We start from the raw sequence: 27,867 nt of genomic DNA, 5'->3' as shown, positions 1-27,867 counted from the left end.
GTCCTTGAATATAATTTACTCTTTGTTACTCTATTTGCTTCTGTGTCTTGTTTATGTGGTGTTCAAATAAGTCTTGAGTGTGCTATTGGGCTAGGGGGAGACATTCAGTCTTATGGCTGAACTCTTCAGATTAAAAATGTTTGTAGACATCAGAGGATTCTTTTAATCTTTTTTTTGTTCTTTTTCTTAGTAGGTTAACTCAGGTACTTCTGATTTGTAATTATTTCAAATGTGATTTCTCTTTCTGTCTTCTGCTAGGTTTTATTTCCTTATGTTTTATTTCCTATGTTTATTAGTTTCTTAAAAACATATCATATCTTATTAGAGTTATTAAATGCTTCATCTAATTTTTCATTGAATTTCCTTTTTTTAAAAGCATAGCTTTTATTAATTTAAACAATTATAAAAATTAACAGTAGTAAGATTCAAACCTGGATAGTTCCTCACTTGAGATCTGGTGCCTTTTCTCTTATCCCATACTGCTTTCCTTGCTTTAGCTGATTCTTTTTTGTTTGTTTGCTTGCTTTGTTTAGTATTTTATTTTTCCCCAATTACACATAAAAACAATTTTTAGCATTCATTTTAAAAACTTTGAGCTCCAAATTTTCTCCCTTCCTCCCTCTCCATCTCTCTGATTGAGAAGGCAAGCAACAGATTATACATGAGTAGTCATGCTACACATATTTCTATATTAGTCATGTTGTGAAAGAAAACAGAAAAAAAATCTCAAGAAAAATAAAGTCAAAAAAGTATGCTTCATTCTGTATTCAGACATCATTAAGTTCTTTCTCTGGGGATAGAGAATATTTTTCATCATGAGTCCTTGAGAGTTGTCTTGTATCATTTTGTTGCTGAGAATAACTAAGGTATTCACAGCTGATCATCTTACAATATTGCTGTTACCTTATATGCAGTACACGTCAATTTGCATCAGCTTCTGTAAGCCTTTCCAGGTATTTCTGAGAGCATCCCAGTTATCATTTCTCTTAGCACAATAATATTCCATCACAATCACATAATATAATTTGCTCATCCATTCCCCAATTGATGGGCATCCCTTCAACTTCCAATTCTTTGTCACCAGAAAAGAGCTGTTATAAATATTTTTGTACACACAGGTCCTTTTCCTTTTTAATTTCTTTTTGGATAGCGACTTAGTAGTAGTATAGCTGGGTCAGTTGTTTTACCGATGAGGCATTTTACATTTTCATCTATGTTTTCATTCTTTTATTTTTGCTTGACTGATTCTTGCTCTCTCATAGAGTCATTGGCTTCCATTTGCCCAATTCTAATTTTTAACAAATTGTTTTCTTCTATTAGATTTTGTACCTCCCTACCCATTTGGTCAATTGTATTTTTTAGGGACTTGTTTTCTTCAGTGTACTTTTTTTCCCAGTTGATCAATTGTATTTTTTAAAGACTCTTCAACTTCTCTCATTTGACTTTTAAAATCCTTCTTGAGCTCTTCTAAGAAGGCTTTTTGGGCTTCAGACCAGCTCATATTCCCTTTTGATGCTGCAGATGTGGGTTTGTTGACAATGTTGTCTTCTTCAGAATTTCTGCCTTGCTATTCACTGTTCTCATAATATGAATCTATGGTACATTTCTTTTTGCTCATGGTATTTGCTTATTTCCTGGCCTTTAAAGAGATTAAGCTCTCCTGCTGGGGAACAGAGGGCACTAACCCAAACTTCTTGTGTTGAGAGCCTTGGGCCTGATCACTGGCTTTGTGTGTTGGGGCCTCCAATGGTGGCAGTTGGAGGCTGTAGGGTTCTGGCAGCTTACTGGTGTTGGGCTGGAATCAGCAACATTGGAACGGTAGGGGTAGGATTGGGTACTCTGGCCCCTGGATGTTGTGTGCTTTTCCTTTCTTTTGCTTTCTTCAGCTCCTTTCAGATGGATGTTGCAGGATATTTATCCACGGGGACCTTTGGGAGCGCTTCACAGAGTTTTGCTGAGGCACTGGGAGACTGCTGTAGAATGCTGAGACACCTGGTGGTTTTCCAAGCTGTTTTCTGCTGGTTTCCCAGCCCTCACTGAGGCACTCAGGAGTCCAGATATTGGTGTTAGCCTGCTCCGCCACTTGGGTTTCAGGATCTCCTCCTGGTATGCTGAGGTGGAGCTTTCCACTAGCTTGCTGGGACGCCTCCCATTCCATACTGCTCTCCCCTTCCCCAAGGGCAAGAGGGGCCTTTGCAGTTAATCTCTCAAGCTACCTGGGCTGCTAGATTGCTGTACCTCATCTTTCTTCTGGTTCAGGTGTTCCAGGGTTTTTCCTGGGGTGATGTTTTCTGGGCTTTCAGAGTTTGATAAGGGAGGGTGAGAGTGACTTACTTCTTACTCTGCCATCTTGGCTCCTGGAAGCGGAAGTCCCTTATGCTTCTCTTGAGTCTTGTATTTGAAAGTCAAATTTTCTATTCAGCTCTGGTCTTTTCATCAAGAATGCTTGAAAGTCCTCAACCTCATTGAATGTCCATTTTCCCCCTGAAGGATTATATTCAGTTTTGCTGTATTCTTGGTTGTAATCCTAGCTCCTGTGCTGTCTAGAATATCATATTACAAGTCCCCCTAACCTTTAATGGAGAAGCTGCTATATATTGTGTTATCTTGCCTGGGGCTCCATGATACTTGAATTATTTCTTTCTGGCTGGCTTGCAATATTTTCTTCTTGATTGGGAGCTTTGAAATTTGGCTATAATATTCCTGGGAATTTTCATTTGGTATTTCTTTCAAGAGATAATTGGCATATTCTTTCAATTTTTATTTTACACAATGGTTCTAGAAATTCAGGGCAGTTTTCCTTGATAATTTCTTGAATGATGATGTCTAGGCTCTTTTTTTGATCATGGCTTCCAGCTAATCCAACAATTTTTAAATTATCTCTCCTGGATCTGTTTTCCAGGTCAGTTATTTTTCCAATGCAATATTCCCCATTTTCTTCTCTTTTTTCTTCTTTTGGTTGTTTTATTGGTTTTTTTTTGTTTTCTCATAAAGTCATTAGCTTCTATTTGTTCAATTCTAATTTTTAAGGAATTATTTTCTTCAGTAAGCTTTTGTACCTCTTTTTCCATTTGACCAATTGTACTTTTTAAGGAGTTTCTTTTTCAGTGAATTTTTGTGCCTCTTTTTCCATTTGGCCAATTTGGCTTCTCAATGTTTTCTTCTCCTCATTGGCTTAGTCTGTTTTTCGAAGTATTACTTTCTATGTGTCCCTTTTACCAAGCTATTGACCCTTGTTTTGAAACAATTTTCTCTGATAAAGGCCTCATTTCTCAAACATAGAGAATTAGGTTAAATTTATAAAAAAACAAGCACCATTCCCCATTTGATAAATGACCAAAAGATATGAACAGGTTTCAGATGAAGTAATTAGAGCTATCTATAGCCACACAAAAATGCTCTAAATCACTATTGATTGGAGAAATGAAAATTGAAACAATTCTGAAGTACTCATACCTGTTAGATTGGTTAATAGGACAGAAAAAGAAAACGACAAATGTTGGAGAGGATGTGGGAAAAATGAGAAATTTATGCACTAGTGGTGGATTTGTGACCTGATTCAACCATTCTGTAGAGCAATTTGGAACTATGTCCAAAGGACTATAAAATTATGTATTTTTTTTGGAAGCACTTTATTTTTTCATTTTTTAAAATTAATTTATCTTGAATTATCAACAATCACTTCCATAAGCTTTTGAATTTTAAATTTGTTTTTCCCTCCCTCCCTACCTCCCTCCCCAAGACAGCACTCAATCTGATATAGGCTATACATATACATTCCTATTAAACATATTTTCATATTAGTGATGTTGTAAGTAAGAATTAGAACCAATAGAAGGAACCACCAGAAAGAGAAAACAAAACAAAACAGAAGAAAAAAAAATAGCAAATAGTATGCTTCGATCTGCATTCAAACTCCATAGTTCTTTCTTCTTTGTGGATAGTATTTTCCATCATGAGGCCTTTGGAGATGTCTTAGATCCTTGTATTGTATCTTAATTTTGTTATTGTTTCTATTAGTAAACCTACTAATCAATCTAAGAGTTATTATGTATAGATGTTCTTTATTATATTATTATGTATGTACTAATTGAATTAAATGCAGGATATTTCTCTTCTAGATATTAATCCTGGATATTGTAGGATGTTATCCTGGCCTAACTAAGGCATTTCTCTTACCACTATAATTTTCTTTATTCTTGCTAATTTTCTCACTCCCTCTTCTGTCCCCTCTCACTTTCCTCCCACACACGGAAACTGTTGAGGTTTGGAGGGCTCTATTTGGATTGCCGGTGAGTAGTGACTGCACTAGAAATGAGTGATAAAGGTCCAAACCATGTTGTTATTCCTGAAGTCTCTTGCTTCTACAACTTCTGGAACAACTTCTACATGGGACCCTCAGCACCCAGGTAAGATTCAAATTCCATCGGGAAAATTATGGAAAATGAATGCAATGGGATATTATTGGATATATTTTTAATATGTTTAGTGACAATATCAAAAATTCAGAGAAATTCGGGAAGGCTTCTTTAAACTTATGCAGAGAAGAAGGTGAAGAGAAAAATATCCACAATGACTAAAATAGTTAAATATAAAGCAACACTAAAATGTCAAAATTAAGATTAATATATTTAATAATATTGAATCTAGAGAGCTAATAAGGAAGTAGACTTCTCTCCACTAAGTAGAGAGGTGGTAGACAATGTGCATGGAATACTACATACACTGTTAGATATGATTAATTTATCATTGGTTTTCATCACTTTTTTTCTTTGCTTTAAGGGAAGGTTCTATTTTTGAGGTGCATTTTATTGTAATATATCAATGGTATGATTTTTTAAAATATGAATAATAGTAGCACATTTTAAAAAAAACACCTGGGTTCAAATTCCACCCCTGCTGTTTATTAGTTGTGTGAATATGAAATATGAATATGAAATCACTTACTCTTCAAGCATCAGTTTCTTTATGTGTAAAATGAGGTAGTAATATGAATAGTGGCTACCTCACAGGGCTATTGTGAGGTCAAATTCTATAATATAGGTAAAGTATTTTGAAAATTTTAATGTATATAAAGTTCAATTATTACAATGTCACACTACTATCTAGCTTAAAAATGCTCTCATTTTGGTGTTTCTTATGAATTTTGTATTTCCTACGCACTTAATATTCCCTAATTCATATTATAGCTATTTGTGGGACCTAACTTATCTCATCTATTAGATTTTGGTACCTTTGTTCTATATTTTGGTGTCTTTAGGACATAGCATAGTGCTGTGTACATATTAGCCACTTGATCTACATCAAATAAAAAGAATCAAATGTTTCTGACAAATATTTGTGAAATACACCAAAATTCACTTTGCTCATTGACATATCTTTATTTATATAGCATGTATACAGTTTTTGTTTAAATTCCATTTAATTCAATTCAAGAAATGAATATTAAGCACGTACTATGTGAGAAGTACTGTGTTAGATGTTGGAGATAAAAAAGAGCAAAAAAATGAAAGCCCTTGCCCTCAGGGAACTTATATTCTACCAGGAAATATAGCATGTACACAAATAGGTAAATGCAAAATATACGTAAAGTAATTTTGAGAGGAAGAGATTGCTAACAGTTGATGGGATCAGGAGAAGTTTTGGGCAAGATGTGGTGCCTTGAATATGTTTTGAGGGAAGCAAAGAATTATATGAGTTAAGAATGAATTGTATTCCAGAAAACTTAAGCCTCTTTTACAAAGGCAGGACATAAAATGTCATGAATAGGGAACAGGGAGCTAGGCAGTTTGAATGAAATGAAAAGTTTGAGAGGGAGAGTAATATAAAATAAGACTAATATAATAGAGAGTTATATGTATGTATGTATGCATATATAATTAGAGAATAATATAAAATAAGATAGATGAGAACTATACTATAGAGAGCTTTGAATGTTAGACTGAAGAGTTTGTATTTTAACCTAGAGGAAAAAGGAAGCTATATTTTTTTTTCTTTAATAAGAGAATGACATAATCAGATTTGTATTTTAGGAATATCAATTTTCCAGATATGTGAAGACTGGACTGGGAAGGTCATATATGAGAAATTGGGAAACTAAGTATGAAACTATTGCTATAGTCCATGTGAGAGGTAATCAGGGCCTGAACAAAAGTGGAGGTTGTGTTAATGGAGAGAAGGGGACAAATATAACAAATGATGTGGAGTGAGGAGCAGCAAGATGAATTAAATGATTAGACAGGAGCAGCGGTGGCGATGTAGACTTGGAAACATAGAATGTAGACTTGGAAACAGGAAGATCTAAGCTCATATCTGACCTCAGACACTTACTATTAGTGAGACCTCAGGAAATTCACTTAACCTTTGTCCGCCTCATCTGCAAAATGGGGATAATAATGGCATCCAGCGTTGTCATAAGGAGATACAATTTTAAAGTGTTTTGCAAGGCTTAGAGTGCTACATAAATTCTAGCTATTGTTATGACAGATTGAGGGAGAAGGAAGAGTCAAAGATGACTCCAAGACTGCAAATCCTAATCATTTGGAGATCACCACCACCACCACCACCACCACCACCACTATCCTTGCTGTTGTTATTTGTAACAAGAGATCTGTAAGATTTACTATGGGGAAAATATTGAGTAGGCATTTAGTCATATGGGACTGGAAATCAAAAGGAAGGTTAGGTCTGGATATATAGATTTGGAGTCATCCATGTATAAGTGGTAATTGATAGCATCAGAAATGATTACTTACATGGGCATTGTATTGTATTGTATTGTATTGTATTGTATTGTATTGTATTGTATTGTATTGTATTGTATTGTATTGTATTGTATTGTGTTGATTCTTTCCTGTTGGTAGAGTGCTCAGATTGGTCATGACAATGGCCAGTTTGACTAGTCACTCTATAAGATGTAGAATCTGATGGTATTTTGTATGATGGGTGGTCAATAAATTCTATTGCCTAACCAGTTAAGAAGATTTCCCTTCCTGGAATTCCTCCTTCTCTGCCCCAGAGTAAAGAATCAAGCATATGGATGATGTGTATGAACAGATGTATTTCATACCTACAGCAAACTGGATAAATCACATATTAACTTAAGAAAGGGCTCATTTACTTTGGATGTAAGGAAGAACCTCTTCATCAAGAAGATGCTGAAACACTAGGATGGCTTCTACCAAGAAGGGAAACTTAAATCTCTGACCCTGCAGATCTTCAAGAATAGCTATCTGTTAGTGGGAAGGTGGACAAGATAATTTCTTGAGATCCATTTAATCATATGACTTAAGAAATCAATTGAGATTTATGTGATGTCCCAAATAGTACAATTTGAATGGTGCCAAAAATCCATCTTCCCAACAATACCTCTATTACAGGCTTGTGATAATGCTCAAAATTTTCCATCACTAAAATCATCTCTTTAGGTTAGATAATAATGTCTTATGAAGACTATTGGTAAAATACATGGTATTTTTTTTAAAAAAAACTTGCTAGGCTATTGGTACCAGCTCCCATTGCTTGGATCTGTTTATCTAGCCAATCAGCTCTGATCTGCTGCAGCGGGTGGGTGATTAGCTTCGGAGCATGGAGGAACTGAATTTGATCTAAGGATATGATTTGAAATCTAACCCTTCCCTTTATTATCTAGTTGACATTAAATAAGCTACTTAAAGTCTCCGGGCCTTGGTTTTGTCATCTACAAAATAAAGGAGTTGGACTACCTGACCTCTAAAGTCCTTTGCTGTTTTAAATCTACAATCTTATGACCTTATCCAGAGGAGGGACTGGAGATAATAAAACATGAGTTATTATTTTCAATACATGTGTGAATATCTGAAGGATATGCTTTGTCATATTCCTTCACCAGCGTGGAATATAACCTGTCTATGACAATCCCAGGGAATAGACTGGGACACCAAGAGGTTAAGCTATTTCTCCAGGAGCACCCAGTTTCTAAGAGAGAGAGGCAGGATTTGAAAACAGGTTTTCTTGGTTCTAAGCCCAATACTTAGCTACTCTTCTATGCTATCTTTCAACCCAGCCAGAGCCATCAGGAAACTGTGTGAAGGGAGGCAAAAATTAAGCCTTGCTCCACCTTTGGGCCAATCAAGCTCTGAGTGTGTTATTTTTTCTTCATTCATTGTGGGGCCGGGGTTGGAAGGGAGAAGGGGCACATTAGATAAATATTGGTCTTACTATATCTGTCTGCTTTAGGTCTTTTTCTCTGGCCATTTACATCCATGTGCAAGGGCAGGTATCATGGAGAGGGGACAGAGAATAAGGATCAGCATAGGTTCACAGCAGGATGCAATACCCAGAAAGGATAGATCTGGGGTAGGAGAACCATAGGTAACCAGAGAACAGCATGAAAGTACTACCTGCCTTGTAGGTGAGGAGGATAGGTTAAGAGAGCTATAAAAGAGGGAAGTGGAAAGCCACCCAAGACTGTCCCAGTCCTGCTTATTGGACTGACAAATTTAAAGAATTTTTTTTTATTTTTCCTTTATATTTTCTGATTCCATTCTTCTATAGAATTAAATTACATTGGATTTCATTGTGTTTTGGGCCACTCATGGGCCCACATCAGCAGTTAACTAGACAAAGTGCAGAAAGCTTAAGAAGCAATAGGACTGACAAATATGGGAATTGCTGCCCTGGTTCTCAGCATGAAATTGAACTTGTCACTGACGCCCATGGGGAAAGCCCAGGTTTAGAGAAAGAAGCCTCTGCCAGACTTCCACTGTTATCTTTTCTATCCCCCCCCCCCTTGCCACTCTAAACTTGTTCTTCTGTTTGGGTGGTATTTTATCTTACTATGAGAGGGGGTGGTGGGGGAAGGATCATCTGAGATCACTCTTTTCTCCTGAGGCTTTTGGACTGTGGTTTTACCCTATGAACATGTCTGAAGCTAACTTGTGTTGGTTGATAGTGGTGTGGAAGGGGATTTTTTTTTTTTGTGGAATATAGGTGTTTTAATGGGCCAATACTTATGCATAAAAATAGTAGAAAGTATTTTCCAGCTTATGCTGTAAATAAGCTTTCATCAGAAATTATTTGAAGTACTGACATCTAAGGGGGCTGTTTTTGAAGTCACTCCCTCCCTCCACTACCAGTTACTACAGAGGAACAGTAGGTATCTGATAGTGTTTACACTTGAGTAAATCATTCTGGGCATCAAACAGAGTATTGACAAACAAAATGGGCAAAAGTGCTTTATTTAAAAGAGTATCTTAAATTTGGTAAGATATTCCTAGGATTTATGATGCTGAACTCTGTGTTAGATGTGGTGGAAGAATTTCCCCCTTCAGTTCAGCAATGTGAGAGGCAGGGCCATTAGAATCCCCCCACTGAGTCATCTCCATAACCCTAGCTTCTCCACCCAGAGGAAAAAAGGGTCCCCTGAAGGGAGAGAGAACCACAGGGAGGCAAAGGGTTTTCTGATACCACATCAAGGATAATATGGATAAAGGAGCAGGAGCCAAGGGGAGCTCATGTTGTCAGGACTCCCTGGGCAGTGCTGTATACCTTAAAATCAATTAAAGGGTAACATGTACCTACTCATAGGTGGCTAAGGGCTTTCTCAAAGATTTGCATAAAGACACTACATCACATTAAAACCCAGTGCAGTATCCAAGGCTGCTGTTGATCTGGATGGTCAGAACATCTGCTACATAATAACTGGCAATTTTTTTAGGATGATTTTTTTGGTCATTTTTTTTTTTTGCTGTTCTTACTGCAACATTAGATTATGTAAAGTGTTTTACTTGGCAAAAAAACAAAAACAAAAACAAAAAAACTAGAAAGCAACAGCCATGTAAACAATGAAGAATTCACTCTAGAAAAACATTTTAGCCCAAGTTTGTTTCTTTCTTTGATGTCTATGAAATAAAATTAGCAATAAGTTTGGAAGGATTTAAAAAGCAAATTTGGATTGGTTTCTTATTTCAACCCCATATTGAGTGTACATAATCAGCCACTTGCACTCTGACCCCCATGCTAAAGCCGTTCTCTCCCTCCTCTACTCTAGAACTAAGGTGTCCAGAGGCAATGGGGCTGCCTGGTAAAAACTGTCCTCTATATAATATTATATATGCATATATATATACACACACATACACACATATACATACATACATATATATGTATTTTTACTGACTTTTATTGATGAACTTGTTTCGGCAGAAAAACAAATGAATTCAGGGTTTGTTTTTTTCTTCATCTCACTCTTCTAGAAATATGTGACACAAAAGTCAATTATAATATTTCATATCTGTACCACACCTTTCATTGAGATGCCAAAAGCATCTTTCTTTTCAGGAATGCAAGAAAATGCTGAAATGTTTGTGTAAAGTTCTAACTTTTATTGAGGCCAGTTTTTCTAAAGAGAAAGTCAAGACTCTGGGAGGACAAAGTGGCTTTCTTTGGAATAGTTTATAAAGACAAATGAACTGCTTGATTCTCCTCTTCCTATCCTCAGGACATTAGATCAAATAGCTGTAAGTAAAAGCTTTTCAGCTGACATTTCCATTTCCACATATTTGTTCATGAATAGACTTGTCATTTTTTGTTTTCTACCAATCTCATTATAAAGCTCTGCAACCCTTAAGCCAGGGTAGTATAGTGGGAAAAGCATAAGATTTGAAGTCAAAGAATCACGTATTTAGAGCTGAGAGGACCTTACAAAGCATCTAGTTCAAACTCCTAATTTTACAAATGAGGAAACTGAGGCACAAAGAGATTAAGTGACTTACCCTGGTCACAAAGTAGTTAAGTGACAGAGCCAAGATCTGAACTAAGGTCCCCTGACTTCAGATTCAGAGCTTTTTGCATTACGGGACACTTTCTGGAGGAGACACCTGAATTCAGATCTTACTTCTCAGGATTCTAGCTGTGTACCCTTAAGCAAGTCATTCAATTTCTGTGACCCTTATTTTCCTGATGTACAAAATAGAGGTAACATTATCTATACTGTCAATTCACGAGGTTGTTGTGAGGATGAAGTAACGCATTCAGAGGATTTTGTGAAATTTAAAGCACTGTATAAAAGTCAACTGTTATTTTTTTGTGTTTAACCTATACAAGAGGCAATAATACTTAAAGGACAGGGAACTGGCTTGAGAAGCAGCAAGTACAGGATTTGTTTCCCCTCTATACTGTAGTCCTTATTTGACTCTGGGCAACCTCTCAGTGTTCGAGTCTCTATGACTAGTGCTGAATCTCATCTATGGAAGAGCTTCCTATGTGAAATTACTGGTCCATTCCCTATCCCTAATCTTCTGATCTGTTTTTTCCTCCTCCACATCTTCCTACCCTTCCATCTTCCATATGCATTTATTTTCTCCCACTTTATATTCCTTTTCTTTGTTGAAACAGAAATTCTTCCCATTCCCAGAGACCTCAGGCTTTTAACTTTTAAAGTCTTTCTACTAGCTCTAATGCAAAGCCTACCTGTCATGGCTTTGCCCCTGTCACTCCCTTGAGTCTCAAGCTACAAATTCATTCTGTCGGGAATTGTCCATCCATTCAGCTCACCTGGGGTTTAAGGTGTAAGCAATCCGACTGTAATTGCCTCCTTCCCTGCAGCTACTACTTTATGTGTAAAAGGGGGTTATTTGCTTAGCTCTCTTTTTTTCTGTCTACATAAGTGGGTATACTAGTCAAATCCAATAAACACGGCTTATTTATCTAGAAATAAATGCTACCTCTATAAGTAGAGTTTTTCAGTTATTCCTTCATGAGCCTGTGTCTTGGTCTTGCATTGCCCATTGTTTCTATGGTCCAGTTATCATCCTAATTTGAACCCTCATTTTCTCTGGCTGAAAACAATTCAAGGACTTAATTGTATCTTATACTTCTATTCCATATGCATTTTTTTTTTATTGATTCAGAGCTTCTCACTGTACCTCATAAGGTACAATTATCAGTCTCAAAGGGTTACTGTAAGGAGAGCAGGTTGGTACAACTAAAATGGGGGCAACTGGGTGTTTGCATTTGGAGATTAAATTTTTTAAAGAGAGTGGAACATTGACAGGATTTGTATGACTTTGTTAGGAAGAAATAAATGAATTTGGCCCCTAGTTAGGAAGAAAGATTGATTAAAAGTAAACCTACCCAAAGGTCTTTTGTCACTTCCCCTAAGCCATAACTTTGGCCTGGCTCTACCCCATCCTGCTTTCTCCATTAGAATAGTCTTCAAGGAATTCTGTTTCTCTACCACAGGATGATATCCTGAAGACTCTTTCCCAATACAACTTTGTGTTCCAAGGTCTGAGGTCTTCCCAGAAACTGAATATGTTTGTTAAAAACAGTTAAGTAGAAGGCACCTTATGTGCTACTTCTTCCTGGATATGAGAATGGCTAGTTTGTTGTACTTTGTAAACTTTAAAGGCATGTACTAATTGAAATTTATTGTTATAGCCTACTATATTACTGGTGCCTGGCAAATAGTAAGTGTTTAATACGTGCTGACTCACAGACTTCCCAATCCATTTAGAAGGATTCTGGTAACTAGCACACATGTTGAAAAGATCGCTTTGACATTTTGCTGCATCTTAAATGTCCACCCTGCCTTTTGGCAGATTTTACCTAGGATGACAGAGATATTGGTAACCATGGTCAAAAGGAAAGGTGCCAGTTGGTGTATGTGTGTTGTGTTGTTGTATTTGTCCTTCATTCTCCAAGAGGACTATGACATCAGGGAGATAATGTGTGTTATGATGTGTAGAAAAGATGTATTTTGGGTTGTGCTATATGGGTATTTTCTTAGCTGGACAAATCATCCTTTCTCTTTCCTTTAATCTCTACAAGCTCACAGGTAAGTCAGGGACTGAAAAAGATGAGGAAACATTGTAGTAAATGGTGCTGATGGGCCTGGAAGGAGTTAATGTACCTCCCTAAGTTCATTATTAGCTTACTATCAGAGAGTGACTTAGGCCCTGGAGGGAACAGAGTCCATCGTGGGCAATAGTCAGTGTAATGATGTGACTACACAATGAGCCAAATTCTCCCACTGCATGTAGGAATGCACAGATTCCTCCTGCCTTGGTGTATTAGGTAATTTTGGAAAATATATTAAAATTTTAGTTTACTGCTATTCTTTCTCCCTCTCTTCCCCCAATTCAGAATAAGAAGAATGGAATATAAACTGCATCCAAATGTTTCTATGTTGAATTTAATCAACTATCTACTATTTACCTTTGTAGTTAGAGACATTTTTGTATTAAAGGGAGCATAGAAGTAAATGACTAAAAAAAATAGTCACTTTCAACATTCAATCTATAGCATGGATTTTTGTAGCTGAATGAAGATATTAGATATAAACTCATCTGCTGTAGGCAAACTGAAAGTATCCTCGGTATTACTCCAGTAGCAGACAGGGTGACAGTTTTTTAATTTTTTTTATTTAGAAAGCTTTATGTCCCATGGAGCTTGAAAATTATGAGTATTTCATATGGTGACATGAATGAATAAAGTATTTATTAAGCACTCACTCTGTACAAAATAGAGCAGTTACTGTATACAAAAGCACTTGGGATACAAATAGGTAAGTAGGACCATCACTGCTCTCAAGAAGCTTACATTCTAATAGGAGAGACAGCATATATGAAAAGTTTCTGCTACAAGTCAGATGGAAAAGTTCTTAGGGTGCAGCAGCAAAGAACTTGTTAATGCTGCTTATTTAATGTCACTGATAAAATAGTAACAGTTACTGATGTTGAATGATTTGAGAGTGCCAAGGATGTTCATGTCAAAAACTTGCTTTTCTAGGCCTTCAGTAGCTGTGGCTATAACAGATTCAGGAGCAGTTGCCAGGCTACATATCCATAAAGGGTGCTTACCTTGGTTCATGCCTGAGGGCACTGGTCTGGAATAATGGCGATTTCCAAGGCTTTTGCATATAGGGTCTTGGGACAACCATTAAAAACATTGTTTTTAAGCTTTTATAGATCAATATTGTGTCGTATCAATTTGGGGAAATAGTGCTTTTTGTAATAATCTTCTGTTCCTAGTATAGTTTTTTTTTTGGTTGACTTCTCCAAGATCTTTTGAGGTCTTTATTTTCAGTATGGGGACTTGCCATGTCTTGTTCCATGAAAGATAGTGAGCTTCTAATAGATAATTCTAGAAATCAAGTTATGTCCTGCTAGATATTCAGTAAATGCTAAATTTTTGCAGCCTATAGGGGTATGTTCACAGTTTCTACCCTTTCTTTGCATAATTTGCATTGATCATTGATTGAGTCCTGGCTCCCAAATATAATCTGTAATTTCTGAGAGTGATGATTTGGTCCTGAACTACCACCATAAATCATTCAATTTCCATAACAAGACTTCATGACTCAGCCTTTATTGCTATTTCTCTTGTTGTCATTCTTATTACCATACCATTTTTAAGTAATAATATATTATCATTATAGGTTGGCTATGAAACTAAGTCATGGTTAATATCAATGTGATAAGGTTTAATGCTGGAACTTTACTTCACCCTGAAGTTGGGGGTAGGCTAGCGATGGGAGGAATGCCTGCTTCAAATTTGAAGTAACACTTAGTTCTGTTTGTTAGGTGTTGTTTTATTTTTTTATACCTATATTGAGGGGACTGAGTGGATTGATTTTGGGCGGGAGTCACTGGTGCATGTAGGGATTCTGCCTTTCACAAGATACTATATTCACGTTCATTCAAGAAAATAGATGTAAGCTGCTTCTGTAGCTTAGAGTGTAATCTTCAAGAAGATAAAGATAGCGTTTCTTGTATAGTATGTGGCTAGCACATAGAATCAGTTGCTATACACACACGTACATACACACACACACACATTTACATATGCATATCATATATTTTTTGTAGGGGGTATAGAGGCTGCTGAAAGAGCCAAAAGACTTTGCTGATGGCTACACAGGGTTAAATATGAAATATGGAAGTAAGAATTTTTACTTGAAATCAAAAAGTTGTACTCTGAGCAACTTCCTCAAGGATGTGAAGAGGATTGAGTGTAATATTGATCTTGGCTAATTTAACTAATTTTTCAATACCAGATGTCTCTGTGTCCAGTTCTTTGGTCTTGTATAACTTCTAGCTATGCCCTCAGTTAGCCTTTGTATTTCTCTCAATTGTATTCAATTCCTATTCAGTAAGAACATCAGCACTTGGTGATGGTAAAGTAATTTCCATTATTTTTACATGCGTATATTGCATTTGATTATTCCTGAAGAAAAAAAGTGGCAGTGGTGTCAATGAAGGAAGAATATGGTCAATTATGGTAATGTATTTTCTAAATGTGCTAATACACACTTAAAATAATCTCAACAACTAATTATGCATTCACACATTTGCTAATTGTTTGATCTCAAATTGAAAAAACAATTCTTTACTTACCTTGCTTATATAGGGTGGAAATTTATGGCAACCACACAATCCTCTTGCATATGTATGACACCATTCTGCCTTTTTTGTCTTTCTCTGTAACCTTGTTTCTTACATTTACATAAATATATGTGTATAGTGATATACAGACATATCTACAAGTGTGTGGATTTTATATGACCAGGTTTTATATGCTCACATGATAAGGCCAGGCAGTATTATAAAGTGTTCCAAGGCAGCCTTTTTCATCATGGATTGCTATCCATTATTTTGTAACAAATACAGATTTAAAATTTTTTCTTTGAAATATCCCCATTATTTTACTAACTGTGCATTTTGCTTATTTATTCCTTTATTGCTAGATTGGATGAAACATTTCTGAAGCCAGTTCATCCTTCTTGCTTTCCCTGCCTTCTCTTCTTTGCATGTCCAGTAGCAGTGAATTTCCTCAAAGGGGAGGATGGATGCTGGGTCATACAGCCAGGTTTCTGCAAGCAATTATAGAGTCTACTTATTTCTGTTTTACTCATGTAAATATATCTTGAGGTATGAAACTATCAGTGCATTTATACATTATACAAAGTCACATGTCACAGTTAGGATGATTTTAGCCCTGAATTCATGCAGTGGTTTTAAAAGATGATGGGAATGATAGTTAAGGCTGGCACTTTGACTCTTCATTCCTCCCTTTTAATGTGTTCCCTTTGACTTCATTTAATTTTCTTCTCCAGCTATCAGAGGGCTTTTGCTTTATACAGATAAAATAATCTGATAAGGAGAAATATGAGAAAGAAGAAAATTAAAAATAGTTTTTTAAAATCAGACTTTAATCTTAACTAGCATATGTATCATTGGATATAGGGAAAATAAGTTGCCTTCCATAGAGGACATGGTAAAATATACCCATATACAAAATGCATATCCATATGTACATAAATAATATATACACATACATATATAAAAATATGTATGTGCTCACACACAGACACACACAAACACCCCAAAATAATTTTCCCATTTCAAAGACCTATTCTGTGGAGGGCACTCAAGGCTACAAAACAAAGTTTGTTAGCCCACAGATGCGAGGTGTCTTTTAAAAATCCCTGTAGGATCTCCTTACCTGCTGTGCTTCATTTCAGATTCTAGTGCTATCATTAAGAAAAAGGAAAAAAAGTTTTCTCTTTTATCTGTGCCCCATATTGCACTAATTCTCCTCCAAACTACTGCTGATGACCAGGTCCCCAAGGTGAAACACTTTCGAAATTCTGGATCTTCAGCCTCTTTTAAAAATTCATTCCCTTCTCCTCCCCTCTTCAACCCAAGAAAAATATGCCTGGCTGATCTAGTCAGAGGCACAATGCTCTCCTTGCACTATTTATGCTTTTTAGATTGTGGCTCCATTAATTCTAGGAAAGGATCCCTGTCACTAAGCTGGTACCTGCAGCATAGAATCTAGCAGCTCCTCACCTCCCTTCAAAAGATGGGTTGCCCTAGCCCAATTCTCATTTTGATTTATTTAAGTTTAGATATACAGTATTAAATTAGTAAAGACAAGCAATGAACAAAGCCCTGGAGATGAATTAGCCATTGTCTCTGGTCCATTAATCTCTTCTTCAATTCTAGAGAATTGTGGCTCACCCAGACCTGGAGATCAAATAAAATGCCTAATTGGGAAAATCCTAAACAAGTGTGTCCTGGGGAGCTGGAATTTATTTGTCAACGACTCAAACAACTGTGTTGTTTATATAAGTCTTTAAAACCCTGATACTTTTCCACTACTATATCTTAATCCCTGGTTCTTTATGCTCAAGAGAGCAATTTAGAGTTGTTTTCAATTAACTAGAATGGAGAGGAGCGCTTATTCCAAAAATGGATAGCTGTGTTGTGAGCATTTTGCCAAACATGCTGAGTGGTTTAGATCTGAGTGTCAGGTTTGAAAGATGCTTTGGAATCTCTTTCAAGATAATGATGCAGGCTCTGCTGGGCCTTTAACATCAGGATGAAATGATTGAACATAATCACAGGTACAGAAGGGTACTCAAATACAAGGTTAAGGTTTAGCCATTCAGACTATCTACAAAAGCAAAGTGAATTAGAGAACTGAAGTGACTATCTGGATAATTCAGATCATGCAATATCTTCATCATTTGTGCATATTCAAGGTCACAGTACTTGGGGGTGGTGGAATTGATTTATCTAGATAATCATCTGTTTAATACAATTTGGGGTCTGGGAATGCATATTTGTGATTACATCAGTGTAGTGAATTCTGAACGTAGATATTCTCTCCACTGATTCAGAAAAGCAATTTATTTCTACCTTATGGTCATAGAAAGTTGCCTGGGAGAGGTAAAGATTATGTAACTTATTCTTGGTCACAGAGATAGTGTATTTCAATTGCTGGCCTTGAGCTGAGATCTTCCTGATTCCAAGATTATACTTTTAGCCTCTCTACCAGGGCTTCTTAACCTGAAGTCCATATGTTCCCAAAAGGATCTGTGGATATATTTCAGCAGGTCTATGATTTTTCTTTTTGACATTAATTTTTTTTTTATTTTCAGTTTCAAATTCTTCCCCTCCCACTTTATCCTGTCCTCACTAATTGAGAAGGCAGGAAATAGGTCCATGAATTTGAATGGGGAAAAATGCATCTTTATTTCCACTAACTTTTACCTGTGAAATTTAGCATTTTCTTCAATTATAAATTTTTAAAAAATTGAAAAAATGTTATTCTGAAAATGGGCCCATAGGTTTCAGTATGGATTTCCATGAATATGAAAAAGGTTATGAACTCCTATACTATACATACTATCTGCCTGATGACTTTTTATGTGACAGTATAAAATTAAGTGGAAATTTTGAAACATTGTCTAAATTTTGACTGTGTATCAGATCATCTAGGGAGGTAAAACTGGCATTTAGATGCAAATTATTTATTAGAATGCTGTTAAAATTGACTAATATTGTCGCTTTCTAATTTGTATTACATAGATGAAGAGAGCTTAAAATTGAGATGCCATTAACAAACCACTAGTAATGCATTTACTTAAGATAGTAACATCAGCTCTTATATTACATGAGCTTTGTACTTTATTGTTTAGTTTGCATTGCCAAAAACAGGACCTAAAAGAGAATACATTAAAAAATTATACAAGGTTAAACATAATTCAGGTAGTTTTTGGCTTATTTTGAAATTTTTTTGTAAACATAGTTCATGACAGAGTAGTACAAAAGTTTATTTTCTTGGATTTAATTTGTGACTTCATTCATATAGGGTACCTCTGGTAAGAAAACTCCCTGTACCAACATAAGCAACAACTTTTTTTTTGGATCTTACAGTCCTAGAATTTTTTGGGGGATTGGGAGGTTCCTCAACTTCTCCAAGATCAAACAGCTAATATTTGGCAGAGGCAGAGCCAGCTAGGACTTAAGTTTTCTTGACTCCCAAGCTATCTCTCTATTCACTACATTATGGTTCTTCTATCTAATAATTAACACTGTTGATGAAACTCATGAGATATAGCTCATCAAAATGGAGCAGTTGTGGGTAGCCTCTAGTTCATGATAACTTACCAATCTGAGAGGAAGACCACAGTACTTGGTTTTTTTAAACAAATTTTGTGCTTTTTTTCACTTTCTACTACATACCACCCTGCATTTACATGTAAAAAGCAAATAGTAATAAAGCAAGTATGTAGATGAATAAAATACAGAAGTTGCCTTTACCTGTAATATGCATATGATTGAAACAAGTCGTTTCTTTTTGTTGTTGTTTGTAAAATGCTATTTTTTATTGTGAACAGCAATTATCAACAAACATTTCAAAATTCAAAAAGAAAGAAGACTATATAAGAAAGTGAACATCTATGATGTACTTTTAAAAAAGAAATAAAATTTAGTTTGAAAAGGTAATAAATTTGCCCTATTTTCTGCCTTTTTTCTTCTACACATTCAAAAAGAATATTCTTTTTCCATGTTCATCACTACTCACTAACACTCCCTGTACATCTATTAGAAACCCTCTTTTGTAACAAGTATTTATAGTTAAACAAAATAAATCAACCTGTTGACAATGTCTGAGAATTGTTTTCTGCTCCTGTGCCTCTGTTCCCTCACATCTCTGCCAGGCGGGTGGAAGTACGTTTCATAATTGGGCACTGCTCAGATCACAATTCTTATGATTGTGGTTATTGAGTAAGTTGTTCTCATGGTTCTCCTTATTTCATTTTGTATCAGGTCATATATCACTTTCAATTTCTCTCCCTCTATTATGTTCATTCTTTCTTATAGTATAATAAAATTTAGTTATATTTACATAGCAAAATTTGTTCAACTATTCTCCAGTTGATGGGCACCTATTTTGTTTCCATTTGTACCTTTTGTATTCAGATAGTCTAACTTTTAGTTTAGTGCTAAGTCCTCTTGAAATGATTAAATGAAGCAAAAATGCAATGAAGGAAAAATAATACAGAAAAGAGGTGATTTTCTGTTCTGAATAAAACAATGAAGGCAAAGCATAAACACACACATTTCATTTAATTGAGGCAGAACACATATCTGAATAATAAGCATCTGATAGAAAGCATGGCTTAGTAGAGAGTCAAGGTGGATATAGCAAATATAGGTTTGGGGGGCATAGGTGGCACAATTGATCGAGCACCAGCCCTGGAATCAGGACCTGAGTTCAAATCTGACCTCACACACATAACACTTACTAGCTGTGTGACTCTGGGAGAGTTGCTTAACCCCATTGTGTAGCCTATATATATATATATATATATATATGTATATATATATATATATATATATATATATACACACATATATATATACATATATATGTATATATACATATGTATATACATATGTATATATATATGTGTATATATATGTATATATACATGTATATATACATATGTATATACATATGTATATATATATGTGTATATATATGTATATATGTATATATATATATATGTATATATATATGAGAGCTGGCTCTGCTATTTATGTTTATGACATTGGAGAGATCAGTTATACTCTCTGGGTGTTATTTTTCTCATTGGTAAAAATGGAGGGCTGGACTAGATCTGGAGTAAGTTAATATCTTAGTGCTCTGGTCAACTCTGAAATATTATGAAGTTGTGGAGAAGGTCCTGACCTGCATTAGTGAGAGTTTCCTAATTCAATGAAGTCACAAGTTCAGTCCCTATCCCCATCCTCTGGAAAGTTTGAAAAGGTTAATATTCTCTTGAATGGGATTCACATTAGATAAAACAGTTTTGGAAAGGGTTTTTTAAAAGTCTTTGGCACCAACCAGGTATCTACTAGATCATAAAATATTTATGTCTAATATATGTGATCATATTTGTGCATGACTGTGTGTATGTATGGGTCTGGATGATGGGTGATGTCTTGATTTCACATGAATTGGATTTAAGTGAGGTAGAATGGAGCAAATTCATCAGCCTCTTTCTTCCTTGGAGTCCAGTGGCAAGGCAAAATTAAGATGACAGGTGATGGCCCTGTATGCAGTGGATGACCTTGGCATCTTACCCTGCTCTGAGTTCTCTATAGCCTAATGTGCCCCCATCCATGAACATGCTGTATTCCATGAGCAAAGCAGAATTGCAGTAGCACAAAGGGAATGTGAGCTGCACAAATCCAGAGATATTTCCATCCCAAAAGTTCTAGCAAACTACTTTTGCCCCACCTTTATGGGAGAGCCTTCTGAACCCATATTGGACTAGCCATTCACAGCTGAACACATTGTACCCTGACCCCAACATCATAATGTCATTATGTGATTGTGTCGTATTTGAAAATGAAGGAGGAACAAAAGACATATGCGTCTGGATCTGTGTTCTCAATACATAGGCAACTCCCAGTGGGGAAATGCCTACTAACAATGTGGATCAGCAACTGCTCTGCAATTCATAGTCTTTAAACATTGTCAAATTATTTTGTCTCAATTGAGCCTCACAATATCTCTATGAGGCACTATTATTATCATCCGCATTTTAGAGATGAGGAAAATGAGTCAGAGAGAGGTTGGATGACTCTCCCATAGTCAAACAGCTAAAAAAAACCAGGGCAGTGATGGAACTGGGATTTTTCTGATTTCACGTCCATCAGTGCTTCATCCATTGGAACATGCTAACTGATAAATATGATAGCTCTATAGATGATTGTTTAGTATGTCTTCAATTCTCAGCAAGTTCTTCCCTCCCCCACCCCCACCCCGCGAATGGCATAATCTCCTTGCTTGCAATTCAACTCAGTAAACGTTTATTAAATGCTTACTATGTTCCAGGTATTGTGCTAAGTGCTGGGTGTATAAATAAGAAAAAAAGACAGTTCCTGCCCTCAAGGAGCTTATAATCTAATGGGGGAATGAAGGGGCGGGGTTGGGCAAGAGGACTGGAGATGCTAATGAAAAGTAGAGAGCTGAAAGAACTGTATCAACTGGAGGGAAAAAGAATACTTAGGGAAATCTTATGGAACTTTTAGGTGAGAACATAAATAGTGCTAAAATTAGTAAGTGGCACTGGTTATGAGACAGTAAAACATTTTATCAATTCAGTAAAAAAAATGAAATGCCTGTTGGACATTTTGCAGATAGAACAACCTATTAATGGACAAATGTTCATTTTTCATCTAATCATTTCAGCAGATTGCAGTAGAAATATAAGGATGAAAAATGAATGGTATACAACAGACACGTGCTTTAGGAATCAAAGGAAAAATAGTGATTAGGTAGCACATTTTAACTTTTGTTTTTACGTATCTTATTTCATTTGTTCCTTCACAAGGACTGTGGGAGATAGATGCTATTATTATTCATTTTACAGATGAGGAAACTGAGGAGCAAAAAGGCTAAGCAGATTGCCCAGGGTGATACAAGTTATTTCTGAGGCAAATTTTGAACTCGGTCTTCTTGACTGCAAGTACAGCACTCCATGTACTTTGCTACCTAGCCAACCAACTGGTCTGATGACATCAAGACTGGTTTAATGTAGTACTTGAGCTTAGATCTGGGAGTTTTTAAGCTTAGTTTAGCTAATTGGTGGGATTTTCATAGGTCAAAAAGAAGACATACGAACTTGCCTGGCAGAAGGAACAGCACAAGGTCCATCCAGTCCCTTTCCCTTGTCAAAGAATTCAAGTATTTCCTGAATAAAGAAGAACAGAGATTCAAGGTCAATGAGTGTTTTGCTACTTGAAGGGACCCTCAATATTCCAGACAGTATTTGAGTGATTCCTGGATGAATAGCCACCCTGCAGACAGTTCAATTGACTGAATTTTAATTCTGAATAAAAGGCAATCAAAAAGAAAAAAAAATTAGTGCAAAAGTAAAGTCTAATTCTTTGTTGGTAGTTTTTAACTCACAAGAGGATACAGTATGAGATAGTGAGCAGAGAGAGAGTGAAACAGCTATTCAGCCAAATATATCTGGAGAAACAATGTCTTGGACTCACAATATGTAAGTTAGATGTAAGAGGCATTCCAGTGGGACCACTAAAGCAAGCCTCCTGTTCCCTGAAAATGGGAATCTGGGAAAGCGAACAGTATTAGCTGGATTCCTTGACTGTTCTATACGGAACTAGGTTAATCTTCTTAAAAAAGGGGACTTTTGAAGAGAAATCTATAGCAGGTAGCACTTTGAAAATCCAGTTAATTTTTGGTGCTCTGTGGCCATACGGATACAACCATATGTTACTGAATTCTGATTTAAGTACATACACATTTTTGCCCAGTTACTTTGATGAGACTTATGTAAGGAGACAGATTATACAAGTTACCTGTTTCAGAAATGTGATTGGGTGGTTTTTCTTATTGCCTTTTGCAGAAGTTTATTTGTTCTCCTACTCCCAATACTTCAGAACAGATCAGTGAGTTCATCCAATTGATGTGTAACCCTGAGTTTTAATTGAAAGTGGCATGGTATATCACTGGTTATGTGTGGCTATAATGTCCCAGTAAGGCCCCAAGAGCCAACTGAGAAAATCCCCTCATATGATTATGATATCTTTACAAGTTCACTTTTTGTTTTTAGTGTAACATCTCATTTTATGTGACAACTAACCCATTTTTCTTATTGGGTGCATTTGCACTCAGTTGCTGAGTTTTGAAGACCCAAATGCAGCTTCTATTTTTTATCTCTCTGCCACATACTCTCTTTCTTTTCTTTGAATTTTTCTTGTGTATGTGAACAGTTAAGTGAAGTCATCAAGCACTGATTCAATATTTAGTATGTATGTAGCATTGTGCTAAGTGCTGCAGACACAAAGAAAGGTAAAAACACTTCTTGCCCTCCTCATAATCAAAAAGGCAAATCAACATGCAAAAATAAATGTAAACCTTTACAAGGTAACCAAAAAGCCTTAGTTTTAAGCTTAAATAGTTTAAATAGATTTAGTAGACTAAAACTGCACTAAGACTATTAGAGGTAATCACTTGAGGGAAGGGACTGGTATTAAAGTAGAGAAGGAAAGGCTTCTTGCAGAAGGTGAGATTTTAGCCAAGATTTAAAGAAAGCCAGAGAAGACTGGAAGCAGAGACAAGAAGATAATGTATGCTAGGAATAGAGTGCATACAGAGAATGAAAATGCAGAGTTGGGAAATGGAGCATCTTATGCAAGGACCAGCAAAAAAGGTTTCTGTCGCTGCATTATAGAGTATGTGCAAGTTGAAGAAGGTTGGAGCCAATGCTTTAGTTCCTTATATAACCTCTTCTCTAAGTAGTTGCCTAGAAATTACAGAGGTAGTGTGGTGAAATGTAAAGAAAACTTGCCTCAGAACTGGGTTCAAGTCCTACCTATGACATGTCATAGCGGTGTGGCTCTTGGCAAGCCAGTTAACGCCTCAGTGTAACCTTAGCTACCAACCTACCCTGGGAAAGGGAGGTTCCTAAGCCAGGGAATTCCCTATAACAGTGAAATTACAGGTCCAGGTCTATCTGTACCCTATATGTATTAAAGGTTCTGAGAACTCACTAAAATTAATAAGGAAAATTAATATCTATATATGTATGTGTATGTTTATATACATATGTACATATTGCTAGATACATACATATAGATGCTATAGTTACATTTATATCTGAATTTTTGAAGTTGTTTAAGTTGTAGATGATATTTTTATTATTATAGGTATTAATTTATGGCTGCTTAAGACCACACCAAACGGAGCATCATAGCTTGGAATCATAATGCAATATAGCAATGCAATAAAAAAGCATTACTTGACCATGCCTCTGCAGCTATTGATATATATGTATGTATGTATGTATGTATGTATGTATGTATGTATGTGTATATATATACATATATATGCACACATATGTATATAAATATATATGTGCATGTATGTGCATGCGCGCGCGCACACACACACACACATTGCCTTCAGGCAATGGGGGCCAGAGAATCACTGCTGTTCCTAATAAATCTAATACTGTGTCTATGTATTGGGGAAAAAGGTAGACTCTCTCTTTCTCTCTCTCTGGTTCTGAATTGTCTAACATCTTGTAGAATTCTAGAGAATGGAAATTTTGGGAAACCACTCCCATTTCTTCCACTTTATTATTTTCCTTTATGAGTCATACTCCTATTGGCTTAGTGACTTAGTGAGTCATACAGCCTGTATTTGCCAAAAATGGACATCATATCCAGTTCTTCCTGGCTTTAACAGCAGCACTCTATCCACTATGTAACACCATCTCAGTCACAGAAGATACAAAAATAAAGTGAAATGGTGAGGAGGAAAAAAAAGCACTTAGCAAGCTCGACATTTGTCGTGATATCTAAAATCAGGGTTATTTTGCACAATCATTCCAAAAAATACAATATTCTATTCCTATTGACAGTGAGTCATTGGCCTTAGAATAGACCAGAACTATGAATTAAGCCTCTTTATTATACTAATATTCCTGAGAGATGTATAGATTTCACATGATGCCTCATTATTGTTATTTTTGTACATCCTACTGGTTGACCCCTCCAAAAGTGATGAGTGAGTAGCTCCTTTGAAATACAGAAATGAATCATAGCATGGACAAATGATTACTTGACTAGTCAGACAACTTTTGCTGTGTTATTACCATCAATGAGTGATTCACAGGATACTGAATACTTTCCCCCACTTTGTAAGAATCTACTTTAGGAGATTATTAGTAGGGTGCTGATTCATCTTTTTTGATTAAAAAAAACATTATTTAGAGAGCTATGGCTCCAATATACCTCTCTAGGCATTTTGTGACTCCGGACAAACTAGGCACTCTATCTTCTCCAATGTCTTTTCACAGTTGTTCCCATTCATGAAATGTACTCATTCAGTCTTCACCTCCATCTCTTAAAACCCCTATTTTATTTCAAAACACAGCTCAAACACCATACTGTAAATGAGACTTTTTCTAAACTCCCAACCACTAATACTTTTTCCTCTTGGATTTATTAGGTATATACTTATGTATGCACATTTCTCCCTTTGTAGAATATAAGCTCCTTGAAGGCAAAGGCTATTTTTTTTCTTTTTGTCCCCACTGCCTACTGCAGTGCCTGGCAAATAGTAAGTGCTTAATAAATGCTTATTGATTAATGCAAAAAAATTAAGTTTGTTTCATGCTCAATTAAACTAGTTTCATTAATGGAATCTTATTTCATTGTTACACTCATTCATAGAGTCATAGTAATTAAGTCTTAGAGCTAGAAAGTCTCTTTGGTATAATCTGCTCTAGTGCCCCTCAACTTAATTCCTGTTTCTTTAAACTTGGCTTATATACAAGGCCATTAGTGGTATCTTAGTTGTTTTAGTGCAAAGTTGTATCTTATTGCATACTGAGAGATTACTGCTACTGAGAGATTATTGCAATAATGCCTTTTTTGTTAATGACAAAATCACTTCCTATATATTATGAAGTTTAGTACATCATAAAAGTTAAACTGAAAGAAGGCATCTCAAAATATTTAGGGTAACCTTTTTTATGAATGAGGAAAGATAATCAGAGAATTGAAGTGACTTGTTTATGCCATATGGCTAGTTAGTGGCAGAGATGGAGGCAGAATCCAAATTTCTTGGCTTCTAATTTAGTGATCTTTTCACTACCTCATACTCCTGAGATGCCTTTTAGAGATGCCTCTTTGGTGTTTGGATTTTTTAAAAAGTTGGACTAGATGGCCTCTGAGATCACATTTGAAATGCAGTGATTCTGTATATTGTGATTTATTGCTCTATGAAAGCTAATTATCATCTTTGATGCCCCCAATTCCTATATAGCTCTCGTAAAGGAAAAAAAAATCATTTTGAAGAGAGTAAAAGAACTGTACTAAATAGTTGTCATTTGTCATCTCATAGAGTTTGGCATAGAAGTTTGGAAGGTTTATTGTGTTGCTTGCTGCTGATAAATCTACAAACACAGCACCTTTTATCTCTGTCTCTCTCTCAAATCCATCTTCTGTATGCAAAATGACTTTTAATGTTTGGCCTGAACAGGCTTTGTCTAGTCTAAATTTGGCTTCTTTGAGCAATAAGTGTTGTGAGAAGTAGTTGGGAATAAAGCATTTATAAAAGTAGCCTGGAATCAATGTTGGACTTCCTTTCTTTGGATCAGTTTGGATCAGTTTGGATCAAGTTTCCTTGGCAACAATAGAACTATCACATAGGATTGTTACTATAATTAGGCATCTAAGACTCGATGAACAATCATTAAATGGAGTAATGCCCATAACCTAGACATAGCTCAGAGTTATTTTTATTTTCCTTTTTCATACATACACCATCAAGTCAACCTGCTTTATCACTCTTTTACATTAAGTCAACCTGTGATGAGTAAGTATACAGTGTGTACAGAAATTAATTCCTTCTAAAGCAATATGTTATGTGATCAATATCTATTATTACTTATCTTAGTCTCTCTCATTGAACAGATTGTCCTTACGATTGTAGTGCTATTATGCTCCCTAGTTTTGTTGCTTAACTTACAAATGGTGAATGCCATTTTCCTATAATTTTGGGTGTGTTTATTTCTTTTATACTATCTCTACCCATTTGTGTTCAAATTCATACTTTCCTGAAAATTGTTTCTTTGGCTACCAAGAAATATAAAAAAAAATCATACTGTGGTTAATCACTTAAATTTGTGTAGCACTTTATGGCTTGAAAAGTATTTTCCTGTAATGATCTCATGTCATTGTCTAGTAAATTCCTATTCCAATAATAATAATGGAAAAGATAGCCAAGATGGTGGATTGGGGGCAGCCACCCAACTAAACTCCTTCAATTTTCCCCTCCAAACAACTTTAATATAACACCTCAGATCAAACCTTGGAATTGCAGAGATAACAAAAAGTTGGGGTGAAATATTTTTCCAGCCTAAGAAACCTAAAGAGATAGACAGCAGCAGTTGTACAAGGTGGAGATCTGTCTAGAGCTTACACATGCAGCAGTGACAACAGCATTTGCTAAAGCAGCAGCAGCTTTTTGAACTCTCAGCCCAGAGAT

This window comes from Phascolarctos cinereus, unplaced genomic scaffold (genome assembly GCF_003287225.1).
Source record: "Phascolarctos cinereus isolate Bilbo 61053 unplaced genomic scaffold, phaCin_HiC Scaffold_4;HRSCAF=312, whole genome shotgun sequence".
Classification (NCBI taxonomy): Eukaryota; Metazoa; Chordata; class Mammalia; order Diprotodontia; family Phascolarctidae; genus Phascolarctos; species Phascolarctos cinereus.
Note: the sequence above shows the minus strand (reverse complement) of the source record.